General features: G+C 42.6%; 1 long non-coding RNA gene across 2 annotated transcripts in view; it reads left to right on the forward strand.

Moving 5' to 3' along the window:
* LOC140701319 (uncharacterized) overlaps positions 1-11,412 on the forward strand; it is a 75,909-nt gene extending 64,497 nt beyond the window's left edge. The window contains exons 2-3 of one of the 2 annotated variants that reach the window (XR_013537938.1): positions 9,313-9,467; positions 11,139-11,412. This is a non-coding gene — a long non-coding RNA (uncharacterized LOC140701319). The remainder of the gene's footprint in view (positions 1-9,312; positions 9,468-11,138) is intronic. The other variant, XR_012080265.2, reaches the window with a different exon arrangement.
* Positions 11,413-11,805: the final 393 nt, after the last annotated feature.

The raw sequence follows: 11,805 nt of genomic DNA on the forward strand, positions 1-11,805 counted from the left end.
ATTTGGGTAATGTAATTTTATGGAAATGTGTTGACTCTACTCCTAGTTGTTTTGGGAGAAAAGCAATCTAGCTTTCCCCCACTAAACAACTTATAAAGGGGGGAGGTATGTTACAAACAGCTATGATGTCACCTGTCCTTCAAGGTTTAGGCTGGAGTGTTAACATCAAATGGTGGTCGGAAGGCGGGACATCAGGGGGAGGAGCTGGGATATATAGGGGTGTGTATGTGTGTGAGGGTCAGATCAGGATCTGTGAGTGTTGAGATGAGATAGTGATCAGATTGTGTGGAGATATGAGTCTGTGTGAGCTAGAGCCTTTCTTTATGTGATTACCTGATTCATTTGTTATACCAATCTTAATGTACCAATCAATAAACTTTAGTTATTTTGTTTGAAATCCATTCCGGCCTAAAGATACTTATTGCAGGGGATGGTTGGTGGCAGACTACCAGAAGAGTAACAGTGGAGTGACGTAGCGACCTTCCTTTGTGAGGTAGAAGGAGGCCGTTACAATGCCTACCCTGCAAAATCTACCTATGCCCGATAAATGAGGTCCAGGTATTGGAATAGGGCTGTAGCCCACCAGGGCTGTGTCTTTACCACTACTCCTGCATATATTAAGAAGCTGGGCAACCAATTGGACCATGTCCTGTCTGGCCTCTTATACCTGCACCTCTCCTTATCCTTCTCATCCTCCTTATCTAGGTCTTTCTTTTCCACATTTCTATTCAGTAGCTCGAATAAATCAATGTATATTATTTTCCATATCTTTTCCTTTGTTGCCGGTGTCAAATGGTCACCTAAAGGCATGGCTGTGTCCCTAAACGGCAGAGCCTGCAATGGCACTAAGTTATAACCAGTGTCTGGTACTAAAGGTTACGGCCAAACACCCACACCAGCTTCCGGGACTATTGGGGCCGTTGATGGCTGTTGTACTATTGGAGGGCCCCATGCACTTAAATGGGCACCCTTATAAGGCCAGGATGTACCGGGAGCCCCTGGTATTTGTGGGTTGCTGGCTAAATATGGTTGTAGAGCAAATTGACTACTACCCAGCCAAGGCCAAGCTGGGATTGTTGAAGCCGGGCCAGGCGTGGAAGTTAGGCTACCGCCTGCCCATGGCCAAGTTGAAAATGACATGGCTGGGCCCTGTGCGTGTGTTTGTCCAGTGTGAGCCCCGGCCCATGTTGGAAAGTGTGGTGTCGTGTCATGCATAAAAGTTGAGTCACCCAACAAAGGCAAGGTCATAGTCTTATCCCTGCAACCCATCACATCATGGCAGCTTCACCTGACACCTCATTCCTACTGTTGTAGCCGATCCTATCGTCACTGGCGTAGATTGCTCATCACCGGTATCCCTACATGCCGCGTGTGCTTTGGCTTCCAGTCCTGTTGTGCACTCAGACTACTGCTCAGCCTCTAAGACAGCAAATCTGGTCTTCCTTCCTTCCTTCCTTCCTTCCTTCCTTCCTTCCTTCCTTCCTTCCTTCCTTCCTTCCTTCCTTCCTTCCTTCCTTCCTTCCTTCCTTCCTTCCTTCCTTCCTTCCTTCCTTCCTTCCTTCCTTCCTTCCTTCCCAATGTCATACCCCCTGCACCCAATGAAGAATTCTGGAGGACTCAAAAGCTCGTCTTATTTATAACTCTTTAATGACCCCATCATTTTAAAACCTAGATTTTTGTCTAATTGTTGAGTAATTAAACTCAACCTCCTGGATCTCATTCTAAAATTCTTGTGAAACTAAGATCAAATTAAATATTACCAGCCATCTGGCCTCCTACTTTCTAGATCAAAATTGTTGTAAGAATTGGTCTTTGTAAAGATCAGGAGGAGAGAGCTGCCTAGCAAAAATCTGCTAACTTTCCTTTCCAGAAATGGCTGCCAAGTGTGAATAGGACAGCCATTAAATTTCTGCTATGGGGGTGGGGGAAAGGGGGAGAGAGAAAGAGAAAGTTTGAAAACTTTAATTGCTAATTTTCCTAATCCACAGAACCTGGTGGCAATGAAGTCATGATCCGAACCATCTTAAAACCTTCAGAATCCCTGCTAAGTCATAGATACTGTGAGTGGGTGGGGCACAGGCCTGCAGTTAGGGTCAACCTTAGCATCTTCTTTGCCACTGCAGGGTCCAAACTGAAGGTCAATGGAAAGTTCTTTCCTTTCCCAGGCCACTACCCAGTAGGCTTCTCACTTTCCCCAGACATTGGGTCAAAGGGTTCAAGAAGATAACAGGATGAAAAGGTGGGAAAATTCCTGCATAAGGAGCTTCCTTCCTAATTGAGGCAAGAAAAGAGGAAGCAACTGGAGGACAAGAGAAGCCTGCAAGGAAGACTGAGAAAGAACAAGGACCACAGTGGAGATAGAGAGTTCAATGGAGACAAAAGAAGAGGAGAGTGAGATCAAGAAGTAGGCTGAGTGGACAACTGGGGTTGATAGCTTACCAGTCTACACCTACTTTACTGGACTTTTTCAGTAAAGTCTGGTGAGACTTCCCCAATCAACCCTAGTGCTCCCCAAGGCTCCCCAATGGTCAAGTTTTTTCGTTCATGGCAGAAGGACATAAATCTACGTGGGTGGATGGGATGTATTATCAACAGTTCCTGGCAAGACCCCAACTGCAAAAGTAACATCAACCTCAACTCCAGTGGGAAGGTAAAGATGTCACAAACAATCAAAGGGATTGTAACAGATGGCCCAGGGCTTGAAAGAAGGAGAGACCATACTGTAAGCCTTTCTCTGTGTGTTCAAGAATTAGTGTCACCAAGAGTGAAGTGGAACCACCCATAGGGGGCTAAGGAACTGCAAGGGGAAAGATGGGGAGAAGTGTCATGGATCCAATGACTCTCCTGTAGAGAGTTCTACAATAAAGTTTCCTTGGTTGCAAAACAGTTGGACTTTCTTTATAACTACCAGCATGGCTAGTGGGTTCCTATCCTTTTGTCTACAGACAGGCTGAGCACCCTCACAGATACTTTGGATCAAACTAGATGGCAAGTTTACCATATTGTTAGAAGAGGGCTTCACAGCACACAGTTTTCATTACTTCCATATCTTGCTTTCAATGTGCTTTGTTTTATGATTGGATGCAAATTGGCTTAATTTGACCCATTTGATTCCTGAAGTCCTGAGGAAATCCCATTGTTGGAGGGAAAATGTGTTAACTGTAGGGAATATGCTTTTGAGAGAGGAAAACTGACTTTTCCTGTAATTGTCTTTCCTAACCAAGGCTATGATTTACAGCATTCTGTGACATGCTAGTGCCTTAGACTACATGCAATGTCCCTAAACATAGATCCACTATTGAGCCTTGTACTTTTATAGTTCTTATTTTCATCACACATATGCTGATCTTTATCCCTTCCACATTAAAAAACCACAAAAACCCAGGGGAAAAACATGGTGCAGATTCAGTTATCCCCCCCCCGTGTGTGTGTGTGTGTGTGTGTGCGTGCGTGCGTGCATGCGTGCGTGTGTGTGTGTGTGTGCATATGCATGCACATGCACACATGCGGGAATGTCTACTGCTCCCTCTACATTTCATCTGGCATCACTCACCACACTTTGTCACAAAGGTACAAGGGCCTCATGGGCTAGGTGTTAGAGAAATACATACATCATTAAGAGATCAATCCGTCAACAAAGCAGATGGGAACAGGAACAATCTCCACCACACTGAATGGGACTTGTAACTCCAAGCACGACTGTTAGGGGTTTGTCTTGGTTTCTCTGCTCAGCTTTGATCAAAATAAGCATTACATCAATATGCCTAAATAACCTTTGCCCAAACCAAAGAAGATGACCTCATTACATTAAACATTTCAGGAAGATCAGGATATCTGATCTAAAACTAAATCCTCTGTACTGGCAGTCAGTTACTGATAACTTTAAATGTTGTGTTTTCTGTTGTTAAGGCAGGCTTCATCCTTGCTACTGTGAAACTTTAAACTTTGTGTTTTTATTACTCCAGCAAGCTTCATCCAGCCACTGTGAAAAATAGGTTACTAATACCAAGTCTACATGTTTGACTGTACCTGCTTATCATTTTTTAAAGGTAAGTCAATAAACCCCACAGTTGATGCAGTTGTTTCTTGGCTGGGATTCAAGTGTGTCCCGTAAGTATAGTCAAATCTCCACATTAATTGTTCTGAGTTGTCACCAGAGGTAATTGTGTTGCCAAATGTACCTACCAAACGACACCTTCAGAAACTGCATAATCCTAGACCAGGAGCTCCTGTTGTAGTCTCAGGAAGGCAAAGAGAAACCTTACGTTCCAAGGCTCTGAAACCTCATCTGTCTAAGCATTGTGTTTCATTATAGCTGAATATAGGAAATAGTACTACATACTTCAATTAACTTTTATTTGTTAGGCCTCATGGAACATCAAGCAACTGCAGACTTTTAAGGAATAATACAACTTAACCAAATTAGACAAGGGTATCTTTTGACAAAACAATGAAATCCTTAAGTATTCCTACTAGTTACTACTCTAGACTGAAAGGTGGTACACAACATCACCCTTGCATAAATCTTTACATCCTGCTAGCCCCCTTGGAGGTCGCAACACCTCCAATGAAAACTCTGGCTGGGAAAGTATTCTGTTTAAATGTAAGAAGGAATTGGTCTAACAGCAGGAGTCCATACCAAGATGGAAATAGCCACAGGGTCTGTCTATCCTCCAGCAACTGTTAATCCCTCTAAATAGTTCTAATTTGCCATCTGGTGACATTCTAGCTATTGCTTTCTTGTAGCTATCTGGAAGTTGAGTTATGGCAACTGGACTTCTTTCTTTTGCTACTCATCCAAGTAGCTTCTTCAGTCTGAAGTGAGTTGGTAGGAGATCCCTGATATATCCTCCACATTTGTATGACTTCCCCCTGGTCTGAAGAGCCTTCATAGATGAAAGAATGTCTGGAGGGCGAGTGAAAATCCCACTTCTGCTGTCCTTCTCCACCCATTGTCATGGGTTGTTAACAGTTGTTAGCAGTGGTTTTTCTGGAGGATGTGGTCCTGATCTTTCTGGGGATGGATGAAAAGGCAGCCTGGTCAATAGAAGACAGATTGTATCTAAGGTCTCCACCTCTGTTGAGTGAGGGATTTTCTATATGCACAAGTATGGCCTCACTCACTGACCCCTCTTTCTAACCACCTATCTTCTCCATACAAAATGAGTACACCTTGGTCATCAAATGAGTGTCCTTTCTCCTTCAAATGAAGGAACACTGCTGATTGTGGTCCTGAGCCCTTGCCCCTCCATTGGTGGGCCATTCTCTTGTTCAGTGACTGTTTTCTCCAATGTAGAGCTCTGAACACTTCTCTTTGCATTGGACCGCATATACTATATTGCTCCTGATGTGTTTTGATATCTGATCTTTTGGGTGGATGAGTCTCTGCCTTAGTGTGTTTGTGGGTTTGAGGTCCATAGGTATGTGGTGTTTACCAAAAACTCTTTTAAGCTTTTCAGAGACACCCATCTTAAACCTGAAATCCGTTATGGAGCAGGTTTATTTGTTATAGTGATTCATTCTATTTCTCCTTCTCCTTTGCACCAGTCCTTGATCTATTTGCATCCAGAAACTGCCATGAGGGCAAAATAAAACAAAAAAACATTTCATCAATTTTTGGTTATGTTTTTCAGATTTGAGGGGCCTAACCCAGATTGGGACAACAGCATGGAGCTATGGCTTGAAGTCCCTAGCTCCTTGCTAGGGTCCCTGTCTGGACTGATAAAAAGGAGTGTGACACATGAAAAGTTATACTACATACAGGGTGGGTTTTGTTTTTGTTTTGTTTTGTTTTGTTTTGTTTTGTTTTTTTGAAGGCATCATACTCTGTCTTTCTCCTTCATGCCAATGCGCCTAATTTGTTGCTAAACTCATTCCCCACTCCTTTCTGCCTACTCTAGACATGTCAGACATGTCAGATTATTAGGATTATTATTCTTTTGCTTTTCTGCATCAATACCAAAGGTGATGTGCTTAGAACTCCAATTAAACCTAACAATTACTGTCAAAAACATCTTTGTTAAAAGAGAAACAGCAGAAAATGTATCATGAATCCAATACAGTACACACCTGGCCATATAATAATTCTATCAACTGACTTGTGAGTCTCAGAGAGCACACCTTATTTGTCAGTCACTTCCCATGAAGGTTGGTATATACATTGACAATGGGGAGGTCAATGAAGGTTACCCTGGAATAATGTCAAATCGGAGAAATGAGATATATGTATATATACTATATGTACCTTTAAGAGATTATTGAAATATCCACCTTGTTGTAACTGACTGAATTGCTTTCTCTGTCAGTTTATAATATTTTGTCCTGTAGAGATGGTTGCAAGTGTAGAGTGTAGTGCTTGCACTAATGGGATGGTATATAAATTGAATGAATGAACGAATGAGTGAATTGCAACCCAGTGTGGTGGAGTGGATACAGTGACCAACTAGGACTCTGGAGACAAGGATTTGAATCCCCATATGGCCAAGGAAACTCACTGATGGAATGGAACTAGTAAAACCACTTTTTAACTATGTCACTTACCTTGAAAGCTGTATTAGGTTGCTTTAAATTGCTTTTGATTTGATGGCATATACCTCAGAGATGAATGCAGTCATTTTTGTGCTTTGTCTTCCTCCCTATTGGATAGTAAGCATTTCATATTCATGGGCTGAGCCATAATCGATTAACTAAAGTCTTTCCTATGTCTGTTTCTTTTCATGAATCCATAAAGAGGCCTTCTGTTCTTATATGGATCTCCTTGGCATTTTATAATGCCTAGTGACACTGTCCAAGTATTTTTGCTGCATAAAGTTGAGACAGGATTTTTTAAATGAAAAAAATATTTAAACAAATTGCCCCCAACTAGACAGACCAGTCATATTTTTCACTTTCACCAAATAATACAGTTGTGTTCAAAATTATTCAGCCCCCAATGCTGTAAAGGGGTTTAGGGACTATAGTGTACATTTGGAATTGTATTCAGAATGAAATCCTACAAGGACATTTTAAAGAACCAAATGCAACTAAAATAACATCAATTGTTTATGTAATACAGTAGTAAATGTTTCTTTTGTGGTTTCTTCATTGCCACAATTATTCAACCCCTTAAAGACTACCACTCTGAAGAAGAGAGGTTCATTCAGGTGTTTTCGAACAGGTATTGAAAACACCTGTGGATGTCACCGAGCACCAATCAAGCATAATAAGCACCAATTGGGCAGCTTTAAAAGGACTGTGATACTCAGCTCCTTCTAGACATTTACTGGTGTGGTTACAAACATGGTGAAGTCAAGAGAATGGTCCAGGAAGACAAGAGAAGAGGTGATTTGTCTTCACAGGAAGGGCAATGGCTATAAGAAGATTGCAAAGAAGTTAAACATACCAAGAGACGCCATAGGAAGCATCATTCGCAAATTCAAGGCAAAGGGCACTGTTGAAATGCTACCTGGTTGTGAAAGAAAGAAGATGCTGACTTCGACTGCTGTGCGCTACCTGAAGCGTAGAGTGGTGAAAAGTCCCCGTGTGACTGCTGAGGAACTGAAAAAAGATTTGTCAGATGTGGGTATAGAAGTTTCAGCTCAGACAATAAGGCGCACACTGCGTAATGAAGGTCTCCATGCCAAAACCCCCAGGCAGAACCCCCAGAACCCCCCTTGCTGTCTCCCAAGAATAAGAAGAGTCGACTGCAGTATGCCAAAAGTCATGTGGGCAAACCACAAAAGTTGTGGGATAGTGTTCTGTGGACTGATGAAACAAAATTAGAACTGTTTGGGCCCATGGATCAACGCTATGTTTGGAGGAGGAAGAACAAGGCATATGACGAAAAGAACACCTTGCCTACTGTGAAGCATGGCGGAGGGTCAATAATGCTTTGGGGCTGTTTTGCTTCTGCAGGTACAGGGAAGCTTCAGCGTGTACAAGGTACCATGAATTCTCTTCAGTACCAGGAGATATTGGATGAAAATGTGATGCAGTCCGTCACACACCTGAGACTTGGGAGACGTTGGACCTTTCAACAGGACAATGATCCCAAGCATACCTCCAAGTCCACTAGAGCATGGTTGCAGAGGAAAGGCTGGAACATTTTGGAGTGGCCATCGCAATCACCAGACTTAAATCCGATTGAGAACCTCTGGTGGGACTTAAAGAAAGCAGTTGCAGTGTGCAAGCCTAAGAATTTGACTGAACTGGAGGCTTTTGCCCATGAAGAATGGGCGAAGATACCCCTAGATCGCTGCAAGACACTTGTGTCAAGCTATGCTTCACGTTTAAAAGCTGTTATAACTGTAAAAGGATGTTGTACTAAGTACTAAGATTGAATGTCACTTGGGGGTTGAATAAAAACTAATAATGATGTGAACACAGAAAAGACATTTGTGGTTATTTCATTATAAACTTAAGGTTATATTTCTCTGACCTACAAGTGCCTCTTTCATGTAAATGTAAGCAAGATGACTGAATGATCAAAATCAATGTCAAAATGGCCAAAACATTCAATTTCAGTGGGGGCTGAATAATTTTGAACACAACTGTATATAACATCTGGATTTGTATATTCATGTCTCAAAGCTGGAAGATGAGACTCATGACTCACATTTATTGCACTTTGTAGAATGGGAGATTTCTCTTATCCTGATATCTATTGGGAGGCAAATTCTGCCAAATATGGTCCTTCCAAGCAATTCCTGGCTTGTGTGACTGATAATTTTCTCTTATGAAGTGGAAGAAGAACCTAGAGGATTAGCTATCCTGAACTTGATTCTAACCAATAGAGATGACTTAGTGGAAGAAGTGGCAGTAAGTGGAACTGTGAGGGGAAATGATTGTCTCCCATTGTGTTCTCATCGATGATGAAGTCACCTCATGAATCAATAAAGTCAATGCTGCCTTTGGAAGTCTCTGATCTTGTATGGAATTGACATGGAAATCAGTCTTTCTGATAGGTGAAGAAGTACAAAGCCGTTGTTCTATCCTGTCTTTTTTTAATGGAGCAAAGGCTTGGATCGTCTATTGATGCCATGCAAGAAAGCTTAGTCATTTTCATCTTATAAATCTTCAGAAAATTCTCAACATTAGACAGCAGAATAAAGTCCCTGACACTGAAGTCTTGGAGCCAACACAGATGACAAACATTTTTACAAACTTGAAACAATGGCAACTTGGGTGGGTTGGCCATTGGCTGTTCAGGAAATCAGATTACCATCTCCCAAAATGTGTTTTCTATGGAGAGCTTGTAGCAGGGGCTAGACTGAAAGGTGGACAAAATAAATGATTCCATGATACACTGAAGATATTCTAATATCTCCCCTCCAGGAAGGACCAGAGTCATTGTAGAAAAGTGCCTCCAAGTCCCATGTCAGAGAAGGAAACCGGGGATTATGGTACTGAAAGACGTGCCCCTGCCCAGTTCCTGGCATATATCATCCATCAAGGTGACCATTTTATTCTCCATGCATATTCACTCCCAGGTATTGCTGACTGTATTATATGTAGTTATTGTATAGTTCAATAGCTGTGTCAGTCAAGCTGTACAATAGATGCAGCCACACTGATCCTTATGGGGACGGCCAGCTCAGCAATGCCCATTCCCCAAAATTTCAAGGCAAAATCTGAGACCAGGTGGGTTGGGCTGTAAATTTCTTGTTACATCACAGTGGTGTGCCCTTGTGATCACAGAATAATGGAGTTGGGAAGGGCCTATAAGGCCATTCAGTCCTTTGTCAAGAGGCAAGGCAGTTTGTTGGGAACAGAGATGGAACTGCTTCTGGACCAGCTAACTGTGGAAATGAACCTGAAGGGATTCAATGTGAAGAAACTCAAAATCCAGGTTAAAAATTAAGTTTTGGTTAAGGTTCTTCTCCCTGTCAAGAAATTGCAGCCATCTGTGTGAGTACAGGGAAGTGTACAACAGAAGACAGGGCAGCTGTACTGAACCCAAAGAAACGGTAACATATTGTGTGAAATGACCCAGAAAGGCTATGAAGTAAAGTTGCTGGTTTAGCCCCTTGTTATTCCTCTGATACTATAGTAGATCAGAATTCCAACTTTATACAAACGGTTTATTTCTGTGTGAGTTTTCATGCATTGCAATCCAGTGCTATAGGCACATGGAACACAGTATTAACTCATAGCCTTATGTATATACAGAGAGTATATGGAAGTGACAGTGGCATAGCGTGGGTTGCCAGCATTTTGACACAAGGCAAGTATTGTGCCCCTTTGAGGTCACCTTGGGAAGCAGCAGGGGAGGGAGCTCAGCACTGGTGGAGCCCCCTCCCTGCACTGCCCCCTCCTTGTGATCTGCTGGGGAAGGGAGGCTGGGCTGCTTCTGGCCACCCTTCACCCCCTGGGCCATCCTCTCCAAGGAAGCAGATCCGCTCAGCCATCACCAAATCTCACTGCCGCCTGCTCCGGGGGAGGGGGGGGGAGAGACAGAGCAAGCGAGGCAGCCACCGTCAGAAGAAGGGAGGTGGGACCTGCATGCTTTCTTGCCCACTGTGTGCTCTACCTTGCCTGATGACTCCCTGGAAGGACTGACTCTAAGAATGTCGCACCCAGGACAACCACCTCTGTGGCCCCACCCATGCTATGCCACTGGGAAGAGGGGAGAAGACCAAGCAAAATTTGTTTATTTATTTATTAAATTTCTACCCCACCCATCTAAATCTGTTTGTCTTAAAGGTGACACAAGACTTGCTTTTGTTTTATTATTATTCTTTTTTGCTACGTATACATGCTGAAACAGCTCTGGCAAAAATCCACAAAAATAAAAATTAAAAAAAAACCCAGAAACATTGTACCACCTTAAAGACTAAGTGTTACAATTCAATGTAAGCTATAATAGATCAAATTAACTTTCTTAGGCACTTGATAGCTTAGATCCACCTGATGGACTTGATCCTCAAAAAACCCTCAAATTGAAATATAATGGTCTTTAAGGTGCTCCAGTGTTCCTTGTTTTTTTGTTTTTTGTTTTTGGTGGCTGCATCTGATATGCTCACACAGACTAACATGGCTACTTCTTTGAATGCTGAGACAAACACAGCTACCTCTTTGAAAACAACTGTGCAGAAAAAGAAGATTCTTATTGGTTCACTCTCTATGGCTTCAATTGATAATGCTTTGTTTCTTGACTGCAGGGTACTTGATCAGAAGAGAAAGCACTAATGACAACGTGCCTCTGATGCCACTCAAGTGAAATAGATAGTAGTGACATGTTCTGCACAGATAATGAAATCCTTTTTTCCCCCTTGGCAAAATCACTTATTCTATTAATAGTTGTACCAAATATTTCCTCTCTTGGTAAAAATGCATTCTTTATCTTACATGTTTGTGATTCTGGCTTCAGATGGAAAAATGAAAACTGATGGGAAAAACAAATAATTTAAGATATGGGGATAACGTTATTTTACCAACAGAAAGCAGGAATGAATATCTCAACCGCCTTTGATACCATCGACCATGGTATCCTCCTGAGGAGGCTCTCTGAGTTGGGAATTGGTGGTGTGGTGCTTGCCTGGCTCCGATCCTTCTTGGGGGACCGTCTCCAGAGAGTACAGCTTGGAGAGAGAGTTTTGGCCCTGTGGAGTCTCAACTGTGGGGTTCCACAGGGCTCAATTATCTCCCCAATGCTGTTAATATCTATATGAGGCCGCTGGGTGGGGTCATCAGGGGATGTGGGGCATCGTGCCATCAGTATGCTGATGACACTCAGCTCTACATCTCCTTTTTTCCCCCAACGACAGTGGATGCCCTTCAGAGCTGTCTGGAGGCTGTATTGCAATGGATGCAGGAAAATGGGCTGAG

This window comes from Pogona vitticeps, chromosome 1 (assembly GCF_051106095.1).
Source record: "Pogona vitticeps strain Pit_001003342236 chromosome 1, PviZW2.1, whole genome shotgun sequence".
Taxonomy (NCBI): Eukaryota; Metazoa; Chordata; class Lepidosauria; order Squamata; family Agamidae; genus Pogona; species Pogona vitticeps.